The sequence below is a fragment of the Malaclemys terrapin genome, chromosome 9, assembly GCF_027887155.1.
Source record: "Malaclemys terrapin pileata isolate rMalTer1 chromosome 9, rMalTer1.hap1, whole genome shotgun sequence".
Lineage (NCBI taxonomy): Eukaryota > Metazoa > Chordata > Testudines > Emydidae > Malaclemys > Malaclemys terrapin.
The window spans coordinates 9,238,758-9,259,725 of NC_071513.1; positions in this window are offsets into that span (position 1 = coordinate 9,238,758).

Sequence of the window (20,968 nt, forward strand, 5' to 3'; positions counted from 1 at the left end):
ATAGTACTTAGACAAGTTCAAATTAGATGTTCCACTGGAGTCAACTGAGTTACACTAGTAAAAAGAAGATATCAGTATCAGGTCTCAAGACAAAGATGGGTGATACAATAAGGGTAAGTTACATTTTAGAAACAGAGGCTGGTGAACATGATTTATCTCCTGGAAGTTATCAATATTAATACTGAAGAAGTGCATCTGAAGAAGTGAGGTTTTTTTACCCACGAAAGCTTATGCCCAAATAAATCTGTTAGTCTTTAAGGTGCCACCAGACTCCTTGTTGTGTTAATATTAATACTTTGCACTTATACAAGCTATTTTCATCCAGTAATGCAAGTGCATTAAAACATTAAATAAGTCTCATAACACCTGACAGGTATTTATTAGTGTATCCATTTTAGAGATGAGTAAACTGAGACAGAGAAGTTAAGGCCATTGGCCTCATTTCATAAATTCAAGTTTTGGTTGCCCAATTTAGAGGTGTGAAACTGGGCACCAAACTTTGAGGCCACTGTGCTATAAAGTAAATCCTCCAGGAATTGTAGAGAAGTCACACTACCTGTACACCCTTCATGCAGTCTTTGGTTTCCTGGGACACTCTTAGAGAAAGACGTCCAGAACACAGCTGTCTCAGGCTGCAGCTACTCAGAGTAAAGAAAGTTTTGTTACCCCATTTCCATATATCGTTCCTGTGCATAATAAAGAGTTTCTTGACATAGGTCTGCTCATCATTAAGATACCACAGCCACTCTTGAAAATTTTGGCCTAAATGACTTCCCCAGAATCCCCTAAGTCAGTGGTGGACCAAGCCATAAAACTCAGGACTCCCTGTTCTCCATGATAATCAGCATTAGAGAGAAAAGTTTTGAGTACAAAGATTACATCAGTTGGATAAAATCCAGTCAGCTGTCAGACATAATAATAGAGGATAGTTCCCAGGGTAAGACATACACACTGACAAGTATATAGGTGCACAGTCCCCATGAAAACAATGTTTAAGTGTGCATAAGCCCTGTTCAAACATGTCCGTGCGAATTTATCAACAACATTTGCTCATAATCCATGTGAGGCTCACAAGTATATAATGCAGATTGAAGTCTGGTTTTGATCTGTTACAAAGGACAAGACATAAAAGAACCATTCTAGACAAAGGGCATGTTTTCATCATTTTTATGAGTCCAATTGATTGTGATATTTCCTCCTGCAACTTGGAAAGTTACTCTTTCAAAGTGGATTTAATGTTCATTCAAGACATCAGATTGACAGTCCCAAAGACTGAAGCCAGAGAAGGCACAGCTTCGGCAATAGCAGTAAACTTCCCCTCATGACCCCACTACTGGAGTAGAGGAAGCATGGAGGAGGAAAAAGGGTAAGCCAGTCTCCATAATGTTGATATCTTTAGCTTCTGTGCTAGGATTAACAAGGAAGTTGCCACTATTACCAATTTCATTTGAATGCGGTAAGGACATCAACTTGCTGGGAGCTAGACTGGGACCACTACTGTATTTTATAGAGGTCAGCAGTCATTAGATAGCAACGTTTCCATTTAATACTTGTTTGGCCCTGGTTATAATCAATTAACCCGAGGTTTAAGACACTTTACTGTGTATTTCCAGTCCTGGAAAGATACCATTTGAAACAAAGATCCACAGAAATCATCATGTTACTGACCTACTAAAGCATTCAAGCAAGATACCATTCCTACGAGGTCTGTGAAGAGGAAAAAGAAACAAGTAGTTCTTATTTTGTGAAAAGCAACATCAGATATGAAACTGGCTTGAGCCAGCTGGCATGTGCTGAGATGATAGGTGGGCAGTGAAGGGATTAAAAGGCTTATGCTCTGTAAAGACAACATGTTAATGTAGTGATTATAGGATTTCAAGGGGTAGGTAGCAAAGCCTCAATTATCTAAATATGGATTTTCTAGAGGTAGTTTAAAATTATGTATTATTGATTAGTGCGTCTCAAGAGAGTTATCTTGATGAAGGCGTGAGGCAGCAAAATGAAATAAGAGGATGAGCTGGATACTCGCATCCAGTTCCACTGGGAGGAGGGAGAGCAGGGAGCAGAATAGAAGTATAATATATTATACAGACACTTTGTGACCCAAAGAAAGTGCTCATGGTCCATCCCCAGCCTTCCTAACAAAGGGAGGCACCATCCACCTGCTAAGTGGGAAGCAGGGATTCAGCATTCTCCCAAGAGCCCATGGGAATAGCTACAGTTAGTATTTCAAAGCTTATGTTGAAGGCAGTCCTATAGGAAGACTGCTACTCCTAGTAGAAGACTGCTTTCCACACCTGTGCATTTTTATTTAATATGGTAAGTCTTGATTCAACAATTAGCTTGAGTTTTACTTACATCTGAAAGGGCAGCAACAGTCTTACAGGAGAAGGAAATAAACTTGGTGTTCCCAAATGTTTGAGCTCCTACTTAAAGAGAAAGAAGAACAGGAGTACTTGTGGCACCTTAGAGACTAACAAATTTATAGAGCATAAGCTTTCGTGGACTACAGCCCACTTCTTCGGATGCATATAGCTATATGCATCCGAAGAAGTGGGCTGTAGTCCACGAAAGCTTATGCTCTATAAATTTGTTAGTCTCTAAGGTGCCACAAGTACTCCTGTTCTTCTTTTTGCGGATACAGACTAACACGGCTGTTACTCTGAAACTTACTTAAAGAGAAGTTGGCTGTGCATGGTTGAACTCCTACTGCAAGTGGCCAGATGTGTTAGAGGGATGTTTGTTGAAGGAGAGGAGTCTGATATTTATCCCTGGGGCGGGGGTGGGAGCAATGATGCAGGGGGAACAGATGGAGGTATCTGAAGATCTTTGTTCATCATAGATAGTCACTAATATGCATATATTTTGAAACACTTCACAATTGGGAGATGTATCTTTAAGATGGGTTTTTTACTGTAAGAGGAAACACCCTCATTATCAGATGATCACCAGTAACTCAAATATTTCTTAAATACGCTTCCATCTGTAGCATGTATTAGAAAGCATTCTCCTCCTAGTATCTAACTGATGTTTAGCCATCATCATCAAATAATTGTACAATGTGACATAATTCAGCACAGTTGGCACTATTTGCTTAAGAAGGGTTCAAGACTGGAAGATAGAGGGGTTGGAGCGGGGGTATAGCAGGTTAAGGTTTAAGCACACTGATGTAACTGATCTGCTTGCATTACCTGGATGGATTTCATTTAGTACTATTTTATGTGCCAATCCAGCTGCAAATACTTCAAGAGTTGAAAACCAATTTCATAGAATGCATCACATTCTATGTGGTTCCTATGGGACAGTCATTAATAACTATTTAAGTTTATCTACATTATATGGCTGCACGTTATCACATATTATGCCATCTTTCATAGTGAACATTACTGGTCATTTTTAAATATGGTGAGCTGGATATTATTATGGGGAGCTGGTCATATTTATGGGTCGTCAGCCTTTAGAGGACCCCTTTAAATGTCATTTACCATCTACTAAATTCTGGAAATGGAGAGCACCTTAATAATTTCAGGACTATTCTGAATTTACTGTAGCATAACATGTTTGTATTTGCTGTAATTTATGTTATTTTCCATAAATTGGAATCTGGTGCTATTTTAACTTGGTTTTATTTAATTTGTAGCATGTGTCTATATCTTTCAATTCTGAATACTGATGCACATATCTGAAAGTTAAAAAAAAAAAAAGTAAGGAATGTAGACCTGCTGTAATCCCATCTTGAACTAGCAATCACCAGGGCAACAGGGCTTGCTTACAGCCTTCATTATAAGAGTGTCTCTGGAATGAGGGAATACAGCATAATTTATCTGACTCATAGGTATTTATATCTGCTCATTACCCCCCCCCCAAAAAAAAAAATCTACATCCCACATTCACAACAGACAATGGTGGTGGGCAGAATATAAGTCACCAATTACCAAGAAAATTTCCGATTCTGGCCTTGGTTAATAAAATGACAAAATATAGGGAGGCAAAACGCACAAAAAAAGATTATTTTAGGTTTAGGTTTCTCATAACATAAGATTTGATCTATGCCTATGAAATGTCAAGAATCATAAAAATATAGTTATGAGTGTCACAAAACTGTCCATGGTAGAGCACCCCCTTTAGGAGCTACATGAGGAGCGCACGCATGCGACTCCAATTATCCCCCCCTCCCCCCCCCCCGGCTGTTGTAGGGAGTAGATTTTTAGCAAAGCAATGCTCAACTCCCTGGCTGAGGCCTCGTCCCATCTTGGTCTCAGGTGGGACAACAAAACAGCAAAGAAGGTTAAACTAAAGAAAGGAAAAGAAAAATCTGTCGGCAGCTCCCTCGTGGACCTGGGCATCTCTTACTCCTAAGGGACCTGGGAGCATCACTGTCCACTTCAGAATTCATGGAGCTCAATCTTCTCGCCCCTTATAGCCCAGGGAATCCACACCCTCCTTCTGCAAGGGCTCTGCAGGCTCTCAGCCCTCTCTTTGGGGCTGAAGCAACTAAGTCTGTTCCCTTCCCTGGATTGCCCCCATTTGAGTGGGGTTCTCTCAACTCCTCCTTCAGTGCTGGCATGATTTGCAGGTGCAACAGGGTGGGGCTTTTTCAGCCCAAAGCAACTCCTTAACCCCTTCCCCCAGTCTGGGATTTATATGCCCTGGTCTGTGAATTACTATTAGGTACAGTGTTTCCTTAAAAGAAAGTATTGATTTGTGATTAAATCTATCACATGCATTCATTCATTTTAAACCTCATTCGTGTTTCCTTTTAACTGTGGCCGGTAGCCTTGTATTTGCCTTAGTTTTAATTCTTATTGTGCCTTCACTTTTGCCTATTTTATACAATCTTTCATCTATTCTTTACCATCACTAATCCCTCCTGTGATGCTCCCAACTGTGGCACAAGAGCAAGCACCAACTTCAGGCAGATTCTCCAAAAAACAGGGCACGAAAACTGGTCATGAGTTCTAAACTTAGATTTCATCAACCAACTGCTCCAAGTGCAAACTCCTCAGGCACATTAACAGCTTTAAATGGAGTGAGACAGTTCACTTGGATGCTCTAGTCTGTCCTCTGTGATAAATGGCCCGTAAGACTAAGAATCACAGCAATATTCCATTTACTCCTAATCTCAAAGGACCAGTCACTCACTCCTTCTCAGTTGCACCTTAGATTTCACACCAAGGATAATGCCTGTAGCCAATTCTATAATAAATTATATGAAGATTTATTAAATAGGAAAGGGAAATTAGAGTGTTATTTACAAAGTTAAAGTGAGTGAATACAGACACACAAATGAGTTACAGGCTTAGGTTTTTAAAGGTAAAGGCATCTATAACCAGCAAGCTCTATTTGTCCTTTAGAGTTAACCCAGGCTAAATGACCTGGGATCTCTTACTTATGCCTAGGAAACTCCTTGTCCCCCAGAGTCCTAGCAACATAGAGAAGCCTAGTTCCTTTTGTTTGGGGTTTTTGTTTCGCTCCAGCCTTGTGTTCCCAGCAGCAAACTCAGCTGACTCCACTCCACTTGCATGACTCATCTTCACAGGGAGCAGATGAAAACAACAGTCAGAGTCTTTAGTCCTTTTGTGGACAATTCCTCAATTCAGATGTAGGGAGTTTCCAGTTGTAAGATCCAACCATAGCCTGTCTGGTATCAATGGGTCTCCTCTTTCAGGGGGAGCATAACAATTTCTGTAGAATAGCAGCTCATCACAGTAATTAACCTTCTTCTCCTGTACGGTGATTCATACAGTCACAGAGGCTCATACTATACCTGCTCAAATACTACATTACAATATGGAATACAGCTAATACAAGTGAGATTAATGCAGGCAGCAACTCACACGCATTTGATAGAATCCAAACACTTTCTTATACTTCTAATATGTATCCTATCAATAATACCCCATAGGTGAGCCGGACAGATTTCAGTTATATTTCAATGTTCACTTGAGACGTTGTGACCATGATGTGACCTGCCACCTGGTCTGTCACATCCCTTATTTTTCTTGGTCATTTTACTGCTTAATTCCTCTCTGCTTTCACTCAGTACATTGAGTGCTGATTTCTCTCTCTCTCTCTCTCTCTCTCTCTATGACACGTGTTTTTTGATTATTTTATTTTTAATGTCACTTATTTTGTTCTGCTTCCATCGTGTCCCTTTAACTCATTATCTTTATTGTTGGTTTGCTTTTTCTTTTGCATAAATCGGTAAAAAAAATCATGTACTGCTTTTCATTTACAAAAGGCAGTCTTCAAATCTGTTTAACTTGTTTACTTCCAGTTTCCCTTAGCAACCTCATTCTTTCTGAGGCAGGTCCTGGCACTCGGACACTCCCTGTGTCTGTAAGTACCACTCACGTGAAATTCTTAGAACTGCCATCTATTTTAGGTACTCATTAAGGACACTATTGGGCTCACTTTGATTATTTCAGCCTTTTCCATGTATCTGCTTCTTCAAAGAATAAAACCTAATTTCACCTGGAAAAAAACAAAACAAAAAAACAGAGAGACAAAGACAGACAAACCTTACATGAACAAAACAGGGACTTACAATTTTTCATAAGCCAGCTGTACTTGCTTCTGATTTTTGTGGCAGTACACCCATGGAGCACCCCTTGCCTCAGCAGGGGGGGACGTTGCCACTATCTTTGGCTCCAGCACCCCTGAAACCGCCTACCTCTAGCCCCAGGTCGTCCATGCCTCAGCCCTTCAGGCAAGTCACCTACGTTCGATCCTCTTTCCAGGATATCATAAACAAGTCCAAGAAAATGTCCAAACAGAAGTGAATAATTCTTCTGCTCTGAAGGCTACTGAAGCCTTCTCTACTTGCCAACCCTATATCAGGGTTTCCTCCAACAGAAGCCTTTGCTCTGCCTTCCCCACAGTCATCCCCTGGAAAAAAATGGGGTAAGATCTAGGGAACCAGTTCTATCCCTGGGGCCTTCCTCAGTCTGCCTGCCCCAGAACTTTCCCACAAGGGGCAGGAACTCCCTACCTCCTCTCTTAGGCCTTCCCTCCACTACTGAGCTCCCTCAGTCTACTCATAAGGCCTATCTCTGCCTTTTCTGGCCACGAGGCAATTAGTTAATTAGCCACCCCCAGCCTTTGAACATGACTAATTGGGGTTTTATCCTCTACTTTGCAGGGCATGGTGGTTAAGCCCCATCACAGTATCACATGTTCCCTTTTTTTAAGCACCTAATTGGGCATTTCTTTCTCACCACAAACTCCCAGGGAAGTCAGGGAGTCCATGGGATAGGCAGGGAGTGCAGAATTAGGCCCCAAGAATTCCCAGGTCCCAATCCTGCTGTGAGCAGCATACAGGTGGACTTCAAAACAAAAGGGAAGTTAGGTCAAAATAGCTCTTTAAAGTAGTTTGCTTCCTGCTCTGTATTGAGAAGGAAGACAGGGAATATTAGAAGAAAGGCAAGAGAAGATATTTCACATATTTAAATGGTAGAATTGGTGGCACCAATAGGAAACTTTTAAATATAGGAACCCAAGAGAGATCTAATGAATATTTTACAGGAGAAAACCTAACCACCCAATTAGCACACCTCTTGTATTTTTTTTTTAAAGGGATCATTTTAAGTTAACAAGATGAATACCTTCCCAGTGAAACAGTCCACCTAGGGAGATAAATTCTTCAGAGCAGGAACCCTCTACTGATGTGAGTTTTCAGAAGAAGTGCTTCCAGTTATGCGTTCTCTTAAAAGAGTCATCCCTGTAGGCACAGTACATGAAAGAAGAAAGAATGGTGCTTTACCAACATAGGGCCTGATGCATCAACGGCTCTGCACCCGCATTAACTTGGTGTAGCATTTACAGGAGCTGACCTATATTGCTTACGGGTAAAAACAAAAACACATTTGTGAGAGAGTCCAACCCCAGTTTCTCTGTAGGAAAGATGACACTTGCAGTCTTCACTTTTTTCTTTTAAATGGTTTATGTGTTTTCCATTCTTATCCCATTCATTGTTATGAGAGTGGATTTAATTTGCCCAATTTTCTCTTCTCATTAGTTATTATCTTTGCTGAGACACCATCAATGGCCTGCATTTCTCTGCACAATGTACTTTTGAATTCTAGAAGCCTAGAAGTAATGTCCAAATATATGTAAAGTACAAAATAGGAAGACAGCTGCAACAGTAAGTTATTAATTTGTTTTTCTGTAGATCAATTTGAGGGACATTGTGCTTTCTGGACTATACTTTATAAAGTGGAAGAGAAAGCAAAAATCCTATTCTGATTTTGGGCTCCTGGTCCCAACATCTCTTAATTGTTCTAGGATTCTTCTTCCATTCCCATCTCTGACCACAGAATTAGATGATAGAAGAGAAAAGCATCATTAAATGACTGCAAAATACCCTCTAACGCACATTTTACATATACAGCTTTCAGCATTATATGGTAACAGTAGCCACTGGACTGCCCAAAACACATGGGTGGGATTAGTCAATCTTCCTGGTGATCATGGACATGAGAAATGCACAAAAGCTTCTTAACCAACATTTAACATAAATGAGGATTGGAGTATTGATCCAGCTTAAACTGCAGTATGAATTTCACACCAACTAGCATTTCTCTCTGCTGAATTACATCAGTCTCCTTATCTGCCCGCCTGGGCTGACCATTGCACAAAAGCATTCTGGCCAGGGAGTGATAGATAGGCACAAGCCACGTTTGGGGAACGTGGCAATGAACCAACTCAGGGGGAGCTTGGATCCAAAAATAGCCCTAAGTTTCTTCCAGTTTGTTTCGTAATAGTAATAATGCTTCCCAACACTTTCAGTTCTTGCCTATTATTCTAGCATATTGTTAAAATCAAATTGGATGCCAGCACAGGATTTTGATGACAATACTCTAGCTAACAGATGTGTGAAGTCATTTTAGTTTAGCGTAAAAAGTGTTTGGCATTGGGAAGAGAGACAGCTACACGTTATAAACACTGGGGAAAGAAATCACAAGTACGGAGAATAATACCTAATGCTGAGATGGCGGGAAACTCTTTTCTGTACTGGGTCAGGCTACTGGTTCATCCAGCATTTGATTCTTCAAAAGATACTATAAAAACTGCTGGGTAGTGGGAGAAATAACAGAGAAAGAGGAAGGAAAATTAATCCTGACACTGTTTTACATGGGAGTTAGTTCTTGGTGCTGACCTAACTGGTTCTCAGGACAGCATGGGAAAGTGTCTGACTAGTTCCAATCTCCCTAACGTCTGTGTGCTTCCCCCAACCCGCTGGCTTCATCTCAACCTGATCCTGACTGAATTCGTACCAATTTCTAACAGACACAGGAGATGGTGTAACAGTAGCGCTATAGAATTACAAACAGTTGAACTCTTGAAAATGTGTATGAACAAACTGAAAAAAGAATTTCCGTTCAGGTTAATCAAAATGTTTTGTTTCAATCATTTCAGAGGGCTTGTCTACACGGGGACACAGGCGCCAACTTCTACTGGCGCCTGTAGTTGCTCAACCCCCCGTGTCCCCCAGGAAATAAGAGAGGCAGAACCTAACTAACCTAACTATTGTGGGTATGTTTATAGTTAACAAAGTAGGCAGAAACACCCTGAACTGATAAGCTTGCCTTACACAATCTGCAAAGCGATTGGTCCATATGCAATCTGCCAAGCAATTGGTTTTCACATGCAAGTAATATAGATGTTAGTAGCTAGGAAAGATGTTGTGGCAGGATGAGGACTCACCGGTGCAGCACCTCCTGCTGGTAGTCCTGGGAATTAGCTCTTCCAGCCTCTGGAGCGCCCTCTGCAGGCCAGTGTCTCACCTGCCGCTGGCCTCCCGCGTCCCTCCCAGACCCCAGTGCCCCTCTACTTCTGGGTTCTGCCACAGCAGTACCCCCACAGACGTGGGTCTCCCCTCCCAGGGGAACCCCCAACCCTCTATCCCCACCTCAGTGACTACTGTCAGTCATAATGTAGCCCCCACTCCCTGAGGCAGACTGCAGTCTATAAACCACTCATCATCCGCAAGGGGGGTTAGGACCTGTTGCCTTCGCCTATCTCGGGGCTGCCCCTCTGCAGCCCCAGTACCTATTTGTAGGCCTTTGCCAGGCTGGAGCTCCCCAGCTCCCTCTGCCCTTCCCCAGCACTGTTCCACCCTAGGTACTCTCCTCAGCTTCCCAGGCAGTCAGGTCCTTCTCTCTCTCTAGAGCCAGAGAGAGACTGTGTGAGCTCCTGGCCCACAGCCCTTTTATAGGGCCAGCTGTGGCCTGATTGGGGCGTGGCTGCAGCTGTGACTGTTTCCCCAATCAGCCTCGCCTTTCCTCCCAGCTCCAGCCCACTCCAAGGTCTGACTCTTAACCCCTTCTTAGCCAGAGAGGGGTGACCGTCCCGCTACAGATGTATATAAACTGTCTGAGGTGTTACACGGAGTGGACTTGTGGTATCACCTTGTACCTAAACCCCCCAAGTCTGTGCCTGGCCAGTGTGGGTAAAGAGCTGTTACATGCCTAATAAAGTAACCTGAATGAGGAGTTAAGTCGAACTGAGGGGGTTTTGTTTTTTGGATCTGTATTTTTTAACCTTAAGGATAATTGTATCTGAAAAATAACTATTGAAACACTTATAAGAGATCCAGTGAATTAATAGCTCATTCTTCTTTTCTTGGATTCAGAATTAATTCCTGGCCTATACTGACTTTACTCTTGCTACAAAATTCAATTTGCATCGTTAAAGTCCTGAGTTTATTACATTTGCAACTGACACAGATCAGTCCCGGAGAAAGTCTATAATTTTGGGAAATTGTTTCTAATGTGAAACTTTTTTTGAAAGTACTATTACAAATTCTCTGAATTGATTTAAACCTTAATAAGCTGCTTTGGTTGAAGAAAATAGTATATGAATGTCAAAGGTGTAATTCACTGATAAAATAACCGATTCAGCAAAGTGTTTAAACACATGCTTAAGCACAAGCTGAACTTAGACCTTAGTTCTTGATCCTGCATCGCTGAATTCAATGGCAGCTTTAGTATGGACTTTAATGGACACAGATCCATCCTTTGGGGTCCATTATTAGTGTCAGTCCCCAAGAGTCAATCCCAGGTACCTATGACACAGCTGGAAAACATCTGTAACCATTTATAAATCTACAAACTGGAAGTGTCATTGCCAGTCAGAGGTTAAGGGTTTGATCATGCTCTCACTGGAGACAATGGCAAAATTCCCATTAAATTCAACAGAGCAGGAGCAGGACCTTAACCTATTAACTAATTATTGAATTATTGGAAGGAGACTAAAGACATGCACAAGCTGTCTGATATTAACACACATCTTGTTAGTGGTCAGCATTTTTCATCCATGTGACAAATCTCTCCACCAAAGTGATTTTTCCCCCTTTTGTTTGTGTTTCAGAGAGATAGGTACCAGAAGGTGCATAATTGAGTGACCAGCTAGGTGCACCAAATACACCTAAGGTTTTACACACAGGTGATGGAAACAGGAAGTGTCAATTTGATATTAACAGCCCATGACATACTGGTAGAAGCCAGTATTTGGGTGTAAGAAATAAATTTGCAAAAGATTTAGCAGACAGACATGCAGATGGGCTACTCTCTACACAGAGATCTAAGTGGCATTATACATGAGCAGGTACTTCAGACATTGGTGTGGCTGAGCAGTGTTGCCAACTCATGATTTTATCATGAGTCTCATAATAATTATGGTTTTCTGTAAAGCCCCAGCTCCTGGAGTCAAGTGAATATGTGATGATTTCAGCCTTCGTTTTTCTGTCTTTTGTGCACCTATGGATGGGTCCCACAGGATAAGCACGGAAACACCTATTTGCAAATCCCACTGGGGCCTACCCATTAGTGAGGGTTCCAAACAAATGCAAAGTACTCCACTTAGGAAGGAATAATCAGTTGCACACATACAAAATGGGAAATGACTGCCTCGGAAGGAGTACTGCGGAAAAGGTTCTGGGGGTCATAGTGGATCACAAGCTAAATATGGGTAAACATCATTCTGGGATGTGTTAGCAGGAGTGTTGTAAGCAAAACACAAGTAGTAATTCTTCTACTATACTCCGCGCTGTTTCAGCCTCAACTGGAGTATTGTGTCCAGTTCTGGGTGCCATATTTCAGGAAAAATGTGGACAAATTGGAGAAAGTCCATAAAAAAAACAATAAAAATGATCAAAGGTCTAGAAAACATGACCTATGAGGGAAGATTGAAAAAAAAAACGGGTTTGTTTAGTCTGGAAAAGAGCAGACTGAGAGGGGATATGACGACTATTTTCAAATACGTAAAAGGTTGTTACAAGGAGGAGGGAGAAAAAATATTCTCCTTAACACCTGCGGATGGGACAAAAAGCAATGGTCTTAAATTACAACAAGGGTGGATTAGGTTGGACATTAGGAAAAAGTTCCTAATTCTTAGTGTGTTTGAGCACAGAAATAAGTTGCCCAGGGAGGTTGTGGAATCTCCATCATTAGAGATTTTTAAAAGCAGGTTAGACAAACACCTGTCAGGGATGGTCTAGATAATATTTAGTCTTGCCGTGAGTGCAGGGGGCTGAACTAGATGATCTCTCAAGGTCCCTTCCAGTCCTATGACTCTACAATCCTGTGATTTTGTTAATAACTTGTTGTCATCAAAACACATTATGTAAAAAGCACTGCCGATAGAACACCTACTTCTATTATGCCGTGCACAAGAATTACATTCCACCCCCTAGCATAATTAAATGTTGCTATTCCCATATAAGAAATGTGGGCAATGAAATCTGTTCTGAAAAGAAGTTTGTTGGTAATGGCTGAATTATATTATTATTACTGTTTATTATTTGTATTACCATAGCACTTAGGAGCCCTAGGCATAGACCCATTGTGCTAGGTGTGTAGTACACACAGAGCAAAAAGACTTTGCCTGTCCCAAAGATGTTACAATCTAAATAGAAAGGTTGAAAACACAGATTATAAGAGTGAGAAATGAGACAATGAGCTACTCATACTAGTTTCACCAATGACCAAAAGATGGAGAGAAGAAGAAGGGGATAGTGCAGGGAAGATGGGAACAGTCTTCTCCTCCTCAGTCCCACATGACATTCTGATAGGTAAGCTGGAGAAATGCAGGCTTGGCAGAACTACCATTAAGTGGACACATAATTGGTTAAACAACCACAAACACAGAGTAGCTATTAATGGAATGATGTTGGATTGGAGGGAGGTCTCAAGTGAGTTTCCACAGGGATCTGTTCTGGGTCCAGTGTTGTTTAACATCTTTATTAATTAACTGGAAGTAGGTATAGAGAGCACATTGATCAAATTTGCAGATGACACAAAGCTGGGGGGTTGCCAACACTTTGGAGGATAGAGCTAACATTCAGAGGGATCTCGATGAACTGGGATATAGGCAACAAAGTGAAATTCAACAAAGAGAAATGTAAGATGCTACACTTAGAGAAGAAAAACCAAATGCACATGTACAGAATGGGGGACAACTGGCTTGGCAAGCAGCACTGCTGAGAAGGATCTGGGAGTTGTGGTGGATCACAACCTCAACATAAGTCAACAAAGCAATGCTGTTGCAAAAAAAATAAATAAAAAAAATGCAATTTTAGGTTGCATTAACAGAGGCATAGCATGCAAGTCATGAGAGGTGATAGTACTGCTCTACTCAGTGCTGGTTAGGCCTCAGCTGGAGTAGTGTGTCCAATTTTGGTCAATGTATAGAAGGGATGTACAGAAACTGGAAAGGATCCAGAGGCGAGCGACAAAGATGATCATATGAGCAAAGGCTGAAGGAACTGGATATGTTTAGTTCTGAAAAGAGGAGATTAAGGTGGGATATGATAGCGGTCTTCAAATATTTGAAAGGCTGCCATAAAAAAAGTTGTTCTCTCTTGCCACACAGGGCAGGACAAGAGGCAATGGGTTCAAACTACAGCACGGCAGATTTAGATTAAATCTCAGGGAAAACTTCCTCACTGTAAGAACAGGACAGTGGAATGGACTGCCAAAGGAGGTTGTGGAAGCTCCTTCACTGGTGTTTTCAAAAGGAGGCTGGACAGCCGTCTGTCTTGGATGGTTCAGACACAACAAATCCTACATCTTGGTAGGAGGTTTCCTTGATAACCCCCGTGGTTCCTTTTAACCCTATAATTCAAGCCTTCGGAAGCGCAGACATTTTCTTATTCAAGGTTCTGAATCAGGGCCCAAAAAGCATATTCAGGACGTATTCAGTAACTATTTCAGGATGGCCTTCTTACCCCAGGAATTCCTTTGACTGATATATTAAGAAACAAGGAATGATGTGATCTTTACCATTTGGAATAATTTTTTTAAAACAAATAGATAAAGTATATCCTTCAGTATAAAGCAGTCTTTGCTATATAGGGCTACCTTTGCTGCAATCTTCAATTCAAAGCTACTATAGTTTGGCTTAATTAAGAGATGAAGGCCAGATGGGGAGGGACGGAGCAGTGATTATAAAAGCAAGAAGGGTAGAACAGAAGGGGGCTTTGGTAAAAAAACTTATGTTTAATTTCCAGGATATGATGTAATCAGATATAACAGAGAAATAACAACAGGAGGAAGAAGTCTGTATATTTAAAAAGGAAGGTTTTAGGTACAGCAAAATAGATGTACAGAACTTAAATTTTGAGTATAAAACTGCCGAGATTCCTTTGCAGAATAATAACACTGTTATATGAATCTATAACGTATACAACCATGTAAAAAAAAATAGACAATATAGAACTGGAAGAGGTAGATAAGATATCAAAGGCCCGGATGTTATTTGTGGAGACTTTAATAGCCATAATGAACTACGGGAAAGGACAATTATAATGGCGAATGCCTGGAACAGTTCATGGACATGCACATCCTGGCACTGCTAACTACTGCAGCACCTACTAGGTTTAATTTGGTGGATAGAAGTTTTTCATGTTTAGATCTGGGAACTGCAACAAGCACTATCATAAGTAAAGGCATCTATAAAGAAGATGGAATGGGAAGTGATCACTTCCTTATGCTAATTACATATCAAGACCAAGGTAATATTGAAAATACCAAAGGAATCCCTAGGTGGGACCTTAGAAAAGCAAACTGGGGACTCTTTAAGAATAAGTGTGACATATATCTAAGTACCAGTTGATAAGTGGTTATTTAGAGGAATTTCATGATAATATAATAAAGGGAGTTGTAGCAGAAGCAACCCAGCTATATGTCAGATACTGAATTGGCAAAAACACAGAAATCCATTCCCTGGTGGAATGAAGATTGTAAAGGAGCAATTAAAGCAAGAAAAAAGGCATACAAACAAGCAAAAAGTGCAATGAATACAAAGGCCTTAATGAACTATAAAAGATATAAAGCGGTAGCACAAAGACTTATTCAAAAGGCAAAGAAAGAGTTAGAGAAAGTATTGTGGGAAAATGAACAAAGATTCCAAGGTTTCAGAGATATATAAACAAGTTAAAAGATATGGAGTAAAAACAGATTTTATACTTGGTGGCATAGTAAATGATAATGTTGAAAGTGCTTAGGAAAAGCAGATGCATTAGCAAAAGATTTCCATAAAGCTAGTAGTGAAACAAATCAAAGTAAAGAATTTTATGAAGAAAAAAGAATGTTTGCAGAAGAATACTGTGAGCTCCTAAATAGATGGGTAGCATATAAAGATGATGTACTGAAGGAAAATTTCAGCATACAGGAACTCAAAATATCTATAGATAAAAGTAAAAATACAGACTCAGGTAAAGATAACATGTAATGGTTAAGCACCTACTGAAAATTCAAGGGTTTTATTGAAATTATATAATAGTATATAGGGAAAAGAGAATACTACTGGCAGAATGGAAGCATGTGGTGGTTATACAGACAGGAAAACCTGTCAAATGATATTCAAGGCCTGATGGATATAGGCCTATTGTCTTCACATTGTGTGTGGGCAAAATTATGGAAAGCTAAATGAAAGATGAGTAGCATATTAGAAAAAATGAAATTATAAAGTGTACAAACTGGTTTTAGGAAAGGAAGATGCACAGTTGATCATACTGTAAAATTAGAAATGGAAAAAACAAAAATGCATGAGCAACAGAGAGTTTATGATAGCTGACATTTGGACATCAAAAACGTGTATGATATGCTATGGAGGGAAAGCTTACTATATAAACTAACAGAAATTGGAATAAGAGGAAGAATGTTCTGGTGGATGAGAGACTTCTTAAGTGATAGAACCGTGCAAGTCAAAGTGATATCAGCTTTGTTGTACATTTATAAACTTACTAATGAACTCCACAGTCCTTCCTTGTTTAACATCATGATTAATGATCTCCTGGAGAGTGTACAGGCAGAAATAAGATATTACTTTATTTGTGGATGACTGTGCTATATGGACCAAACACAGATGATTTAAGATAGCTGTGGAAAGAACCAATAACCAATAAGGCACCGGGGGGACTTCAAAATTCTTGGGGATTTAAGTTCTCACTTGCTAAAACAAAGGGAACAATCTTCACAAAAAGGAAGACTGGGGAAGATTAGAACTTATCTCTCTATTCAGAGAAAAGTCAGGTAGCTCGAAATTTTAAATTCTTATGAGTTCTGTTCAATAACAAACAAACTTGGAAGGATCATATAGATAATATCGAGACTAAACGTAAAGCTAGGATGAATTTGCTTAGTAGTATTGCTAGGAACAATTGGGGTGTTGATGAGAACATGTTGATGATGTTGTACAGGACGCTAATAAGCTCAGTTATAGATTATGGATGCTAAATCTTCAGTTCCGTTTCTAAATCAACATTTAAAAATTAGAGCTGATCAAAGTCCAAGCTCTGCAAATCTCATGTGGTGCAAGTATTATGACACCGTTGTGTATGATACAGGTAGCTACCAGAGAAATGCCTACACATTTAAGGATGAAATTGTTAGATTTAACCTTTTGGGCTAAGATTAATGGAAACAGTGAAGATAAGAGTACTAAACATAAGAGGACTGTTCAGAATTAAGTAGACAACATACAACTGGACGCCACAAACGCCCACATGCTAAAAGGGTCAAAAGGTGGGTAAAAGACTTGAGTGAAAAGGAAGGACTGGAAAAGATTAAAATCTTTAGTCATGGGAAATCAAGCTGTAGCTAAAGTAAATCAAATGGCTGGCTCTCCAGTTGTGGATCTGAATTTATGTGATAACACAAAGAGAAGAGCAGGACCTTCAAATATGATTAATAAAATGTACAAGTTTATGCATTGTGGCATTGCCAAATCGATACTGACACATCTAAAGATGGTAATACAGGTAGAGTGGGAACAGCCTTTTGTATCCCTGAATTTGGAATTAAGAGATCTTTGAGACTATCCAATTTTGTGGCCATTATGATGGTTGATTTGATCAGCATACTGTTGGCACTGACCAGGATAAGGGCTGTACGCCCAGCTACAGTTCCTATCCTTTATCAGGTTGAAGGGCAATCAGAAAGGGAGCCTCAGAAAGAAGGAATGATTTAGTCAATGAAATATTGTTCTTAATAATACTTAATAATAATTAGGTGATTCCGGCACATGTCAGGATATCTGGCAATGAACTAGCAGATAAAGCAACAAAGAGTGTCTTATAAACTTAAGGAGGAATGGAAAGAAATATGGGAAGAAAAACGATGAAGCGTCTATTAAATATGTCCAAACTTGAGGATAATGTTATACTTCACAGCTAGGATAGGAAGAGTGAAGGAGCTATTTTTAGAATGCTAACAGATCACTGGGGCCTAAACAGAATTTATATCTACTGAACACGCACAAAGATGGGTTGTGAGAATCATGGCAACGGTTGAACATCTGCTACTGGAATGCTGGGAGAATTATACAGACAGAAAGATTCTGTATGAAGAAATGACACCCCACAAAGTGAAAGAATATCGTTTGAAAGGATTGGTGAGAGTCCTGGCAGAGTGAAGTAGCATTGAAAAAGCATTACTGTGCTTTCTTACGAATACAGGACAGGGTGAGAGGATACAGATTTTGTTTATTAGAAAACTGAGATAGGTGGTGGTTACTGCCTTCAGATGCTGAGGCTGCTACACCATAAAATGTCAAGAAAAGAAAGGAAAGAAGGGGGCTGCAAAGAGAGAGAGAGTCTTCAGTCACTCTGTGGAATGAGGGAGAAGGAAGCCACTGGAGAAAACAAGTTCTGAGTAAGGAAGGCTGGCAAGCAGACAGGACTGACATAGAACAGCCCCTGGAATGGAGCAGGCTCTGGTGGGAAGGCCTGGCAAACAGACTTCCAAGCATAGAGCCCTGAGAAGCATTTAATTGAGAGAGACACAAGTTCAAGGTAAAATTGGATTTTTGTTTACACTTTTCTCCTGGAATTTTGATAGAGGATTCTGGGGGGAGGTCCCTGAGAGTTTCAGCCTTGAAACAAGAGTGAATCTAGAGAGGTTCTGGGGGGACGGCCTGAGAAAGGCTGGGTAGGAAGAAGCCTGGAAGAACAGCAGCAAGGATTGTAACTAAACAGATCTTGGCTGTTGATTTATAGGGTCCTTGGACTGAGGGAGGCCCCAGGTTCCCCTACCAGTCACTGGAGAAGGTGGCATTAAAGTCCTGAGGAGGGGATAAGTATGACGTTGCACTCCATAATGTTTTATGGAAATATGTTTACGAGTGTAAATATGCTGTAACTGAAATATGCTTTATGCAAAAGGTCTCTTGTAAGGTAGCATTACAAAGCTTATAATCTACTGAGTGTGATCATCCCATTTGTATGAATGTATCATTCTTGTATCTGAAACTAGACATATGAAATATAACTCTGGGGTCCTATTGTAATTATGCAAAGTGTGGGCCATTAAAGTGTGGTTTGGAATCTTGATGGCGCCCATAAACCAGGACAATTGGTTGTAAATGGCTCTGTTTACTTGTAAGTCTTCCTTAGCAAGTGGGTAATGAAGTCTTACAGTGACATGTGATCATGTCACCTGAACAGGAATCCATCTTAAACCTGGTGCTTTTCCATTTAGGAGGAGGGGTGGGAACCCAGAGAGAGACAAAGGATTCCTGCCTTGTGCCAAACATATATAAGGGGGTAGAACAGAACATAGAGGAGGCTAGTCATGGAGAAATCCCCAAGTTACCACCTGAGCTGGAACTAACAAGGATTGTATCAGGGGAAAGGATTGGGAACACACTAGCTGTGAAAAAGCTTATTGGAACATCTCTGAGGGTGAGATTTACCTGTATTCAGTTTCTTAAATATATTAGGCTTAGACTTGTGTGTTTTGTTTTATTTTGCTTGGTAACTTACTTTGTTCTGTCTGTTATTATTTGAAACCACATAAATCCTACTTTTTATACTTAATAAAATCACTTTTGTTGGTTATTAAACCCAGAGTAAGTGATTAATGCCTGGGGGAGGAAACAGCTGTGCATATCTCTCTATCAGTGTTATAGATGGTGGACAATTTATGAGTTTACCTTGTATAGCTTTATACAGAGTAAAATGGATTTATTTGGGGTTTGGATCCTATTGGGAGCTGGGTGTCTGGGTGCTGGAGATAGGAAACCTTCTGAGTGGTTTTCAGTTAAAGCCTGCAGCTTTGGGGACGTGGTTCAGACCTGGACCTGTGTTGCAGCAGACTGTCATGTCTGGCTCAACAAGGCAGGGTTCTGAAGTCCCAAGCCATCAGAGGTAATTCCAGCACATCAGATGACAGTCCCAAGGCGGTCTCTGTGACTGAACCCATCACAATAAAAAACAATGGAGAGCCCTGAGAAAAGGGTAAGAGAACCACAGAGCTCGGTTGGGCCAAAGACCTTGTGGTGAGGACATATGGATTATTTCTTTGTTAGACTCTGTACCCCAGGAGGCGTGGACTAAATTCTGACGTGGCTGAGATATGAGAAGAGACCACTGGAGCAACCATCAGCAAACAGGGAGAGAGCTACTACACCATGGCCAGCCACAAGACGCTTCTCTGTCAGTGAAGAAGCAATTCTTGTACCTTCACAATTATTGTACCTTAAAATGAGAAAAGCTAATCATAATAAAAAATACAATTCAATACAAATCCAGTGGGCAGCATATATGAACGTTGCTATAACCCTGTTATTTCAATAGAAGATGTTTCTTTATTTTTGCAAGTTTCAAACAGTTACATTTTATGGTAAGGCTTGGCAGATGAAAATGGAGATTTTCATAATTATCGTTTCAGATGAAAATTTAATTTGTATTTTCTTCTAAGAGGTTCAAGCCTATGATTAAAGCAATTTTAGAATCATCATTTCCTTAGTTAAGATTGTCCATAGTCTTTTTGCCCTACGTCATCACTTAAAATTAATGGTTTTTATCTAACGGATACAATAGTCATAATAATATTTAGGATTAGTATTTAAAATTCAGTTGTATTAACATTATGAAATAAAGAATCATAATTTGATTGGCTTGGATAAATCTGCAATTAAATTTGCTCAGACAATTTTATCATTTTTGGCATGTCCAAAAGTTAAAGAAATTCACTTTAAAAATAATGAATTCTATTTATCCATTTTATGACTCCTTCCCCGCCCCCAGATTTAATTTGGAAGTAAAACTATTGTACTTTCTGGGATGCTGATAATGAAACTACTGAGCACGTTTGTTTCTTGTCCTTCAAGTTAAAATTATGTGGACAGATTTCGAGTGGTTGTACTCTTGGTTCTGCATAAATGGGATATCCTCAGTTTACATTCCTTATAGTTACAGGCAGGACTGGAAATGAATCTCTTGCACATTGTGAATTGCAACACAGAGCATTTCAAAAATTTGCTATTGTTCATGAATTCTTAGTAGTGGATTTCTGAAGAAATTGTGCATGGTGTATCTTAAAAGTAGATTCTAGGACTCAGAATTCACTACCACATCTTATATGCCACAACTGGGTTTTATATGTTAATTAGTATTTGTTAGTTAAATATTTTATTCACATAAGTAATATTCCCAGACATATTCTCTCTCTCCAAATTTAAAATG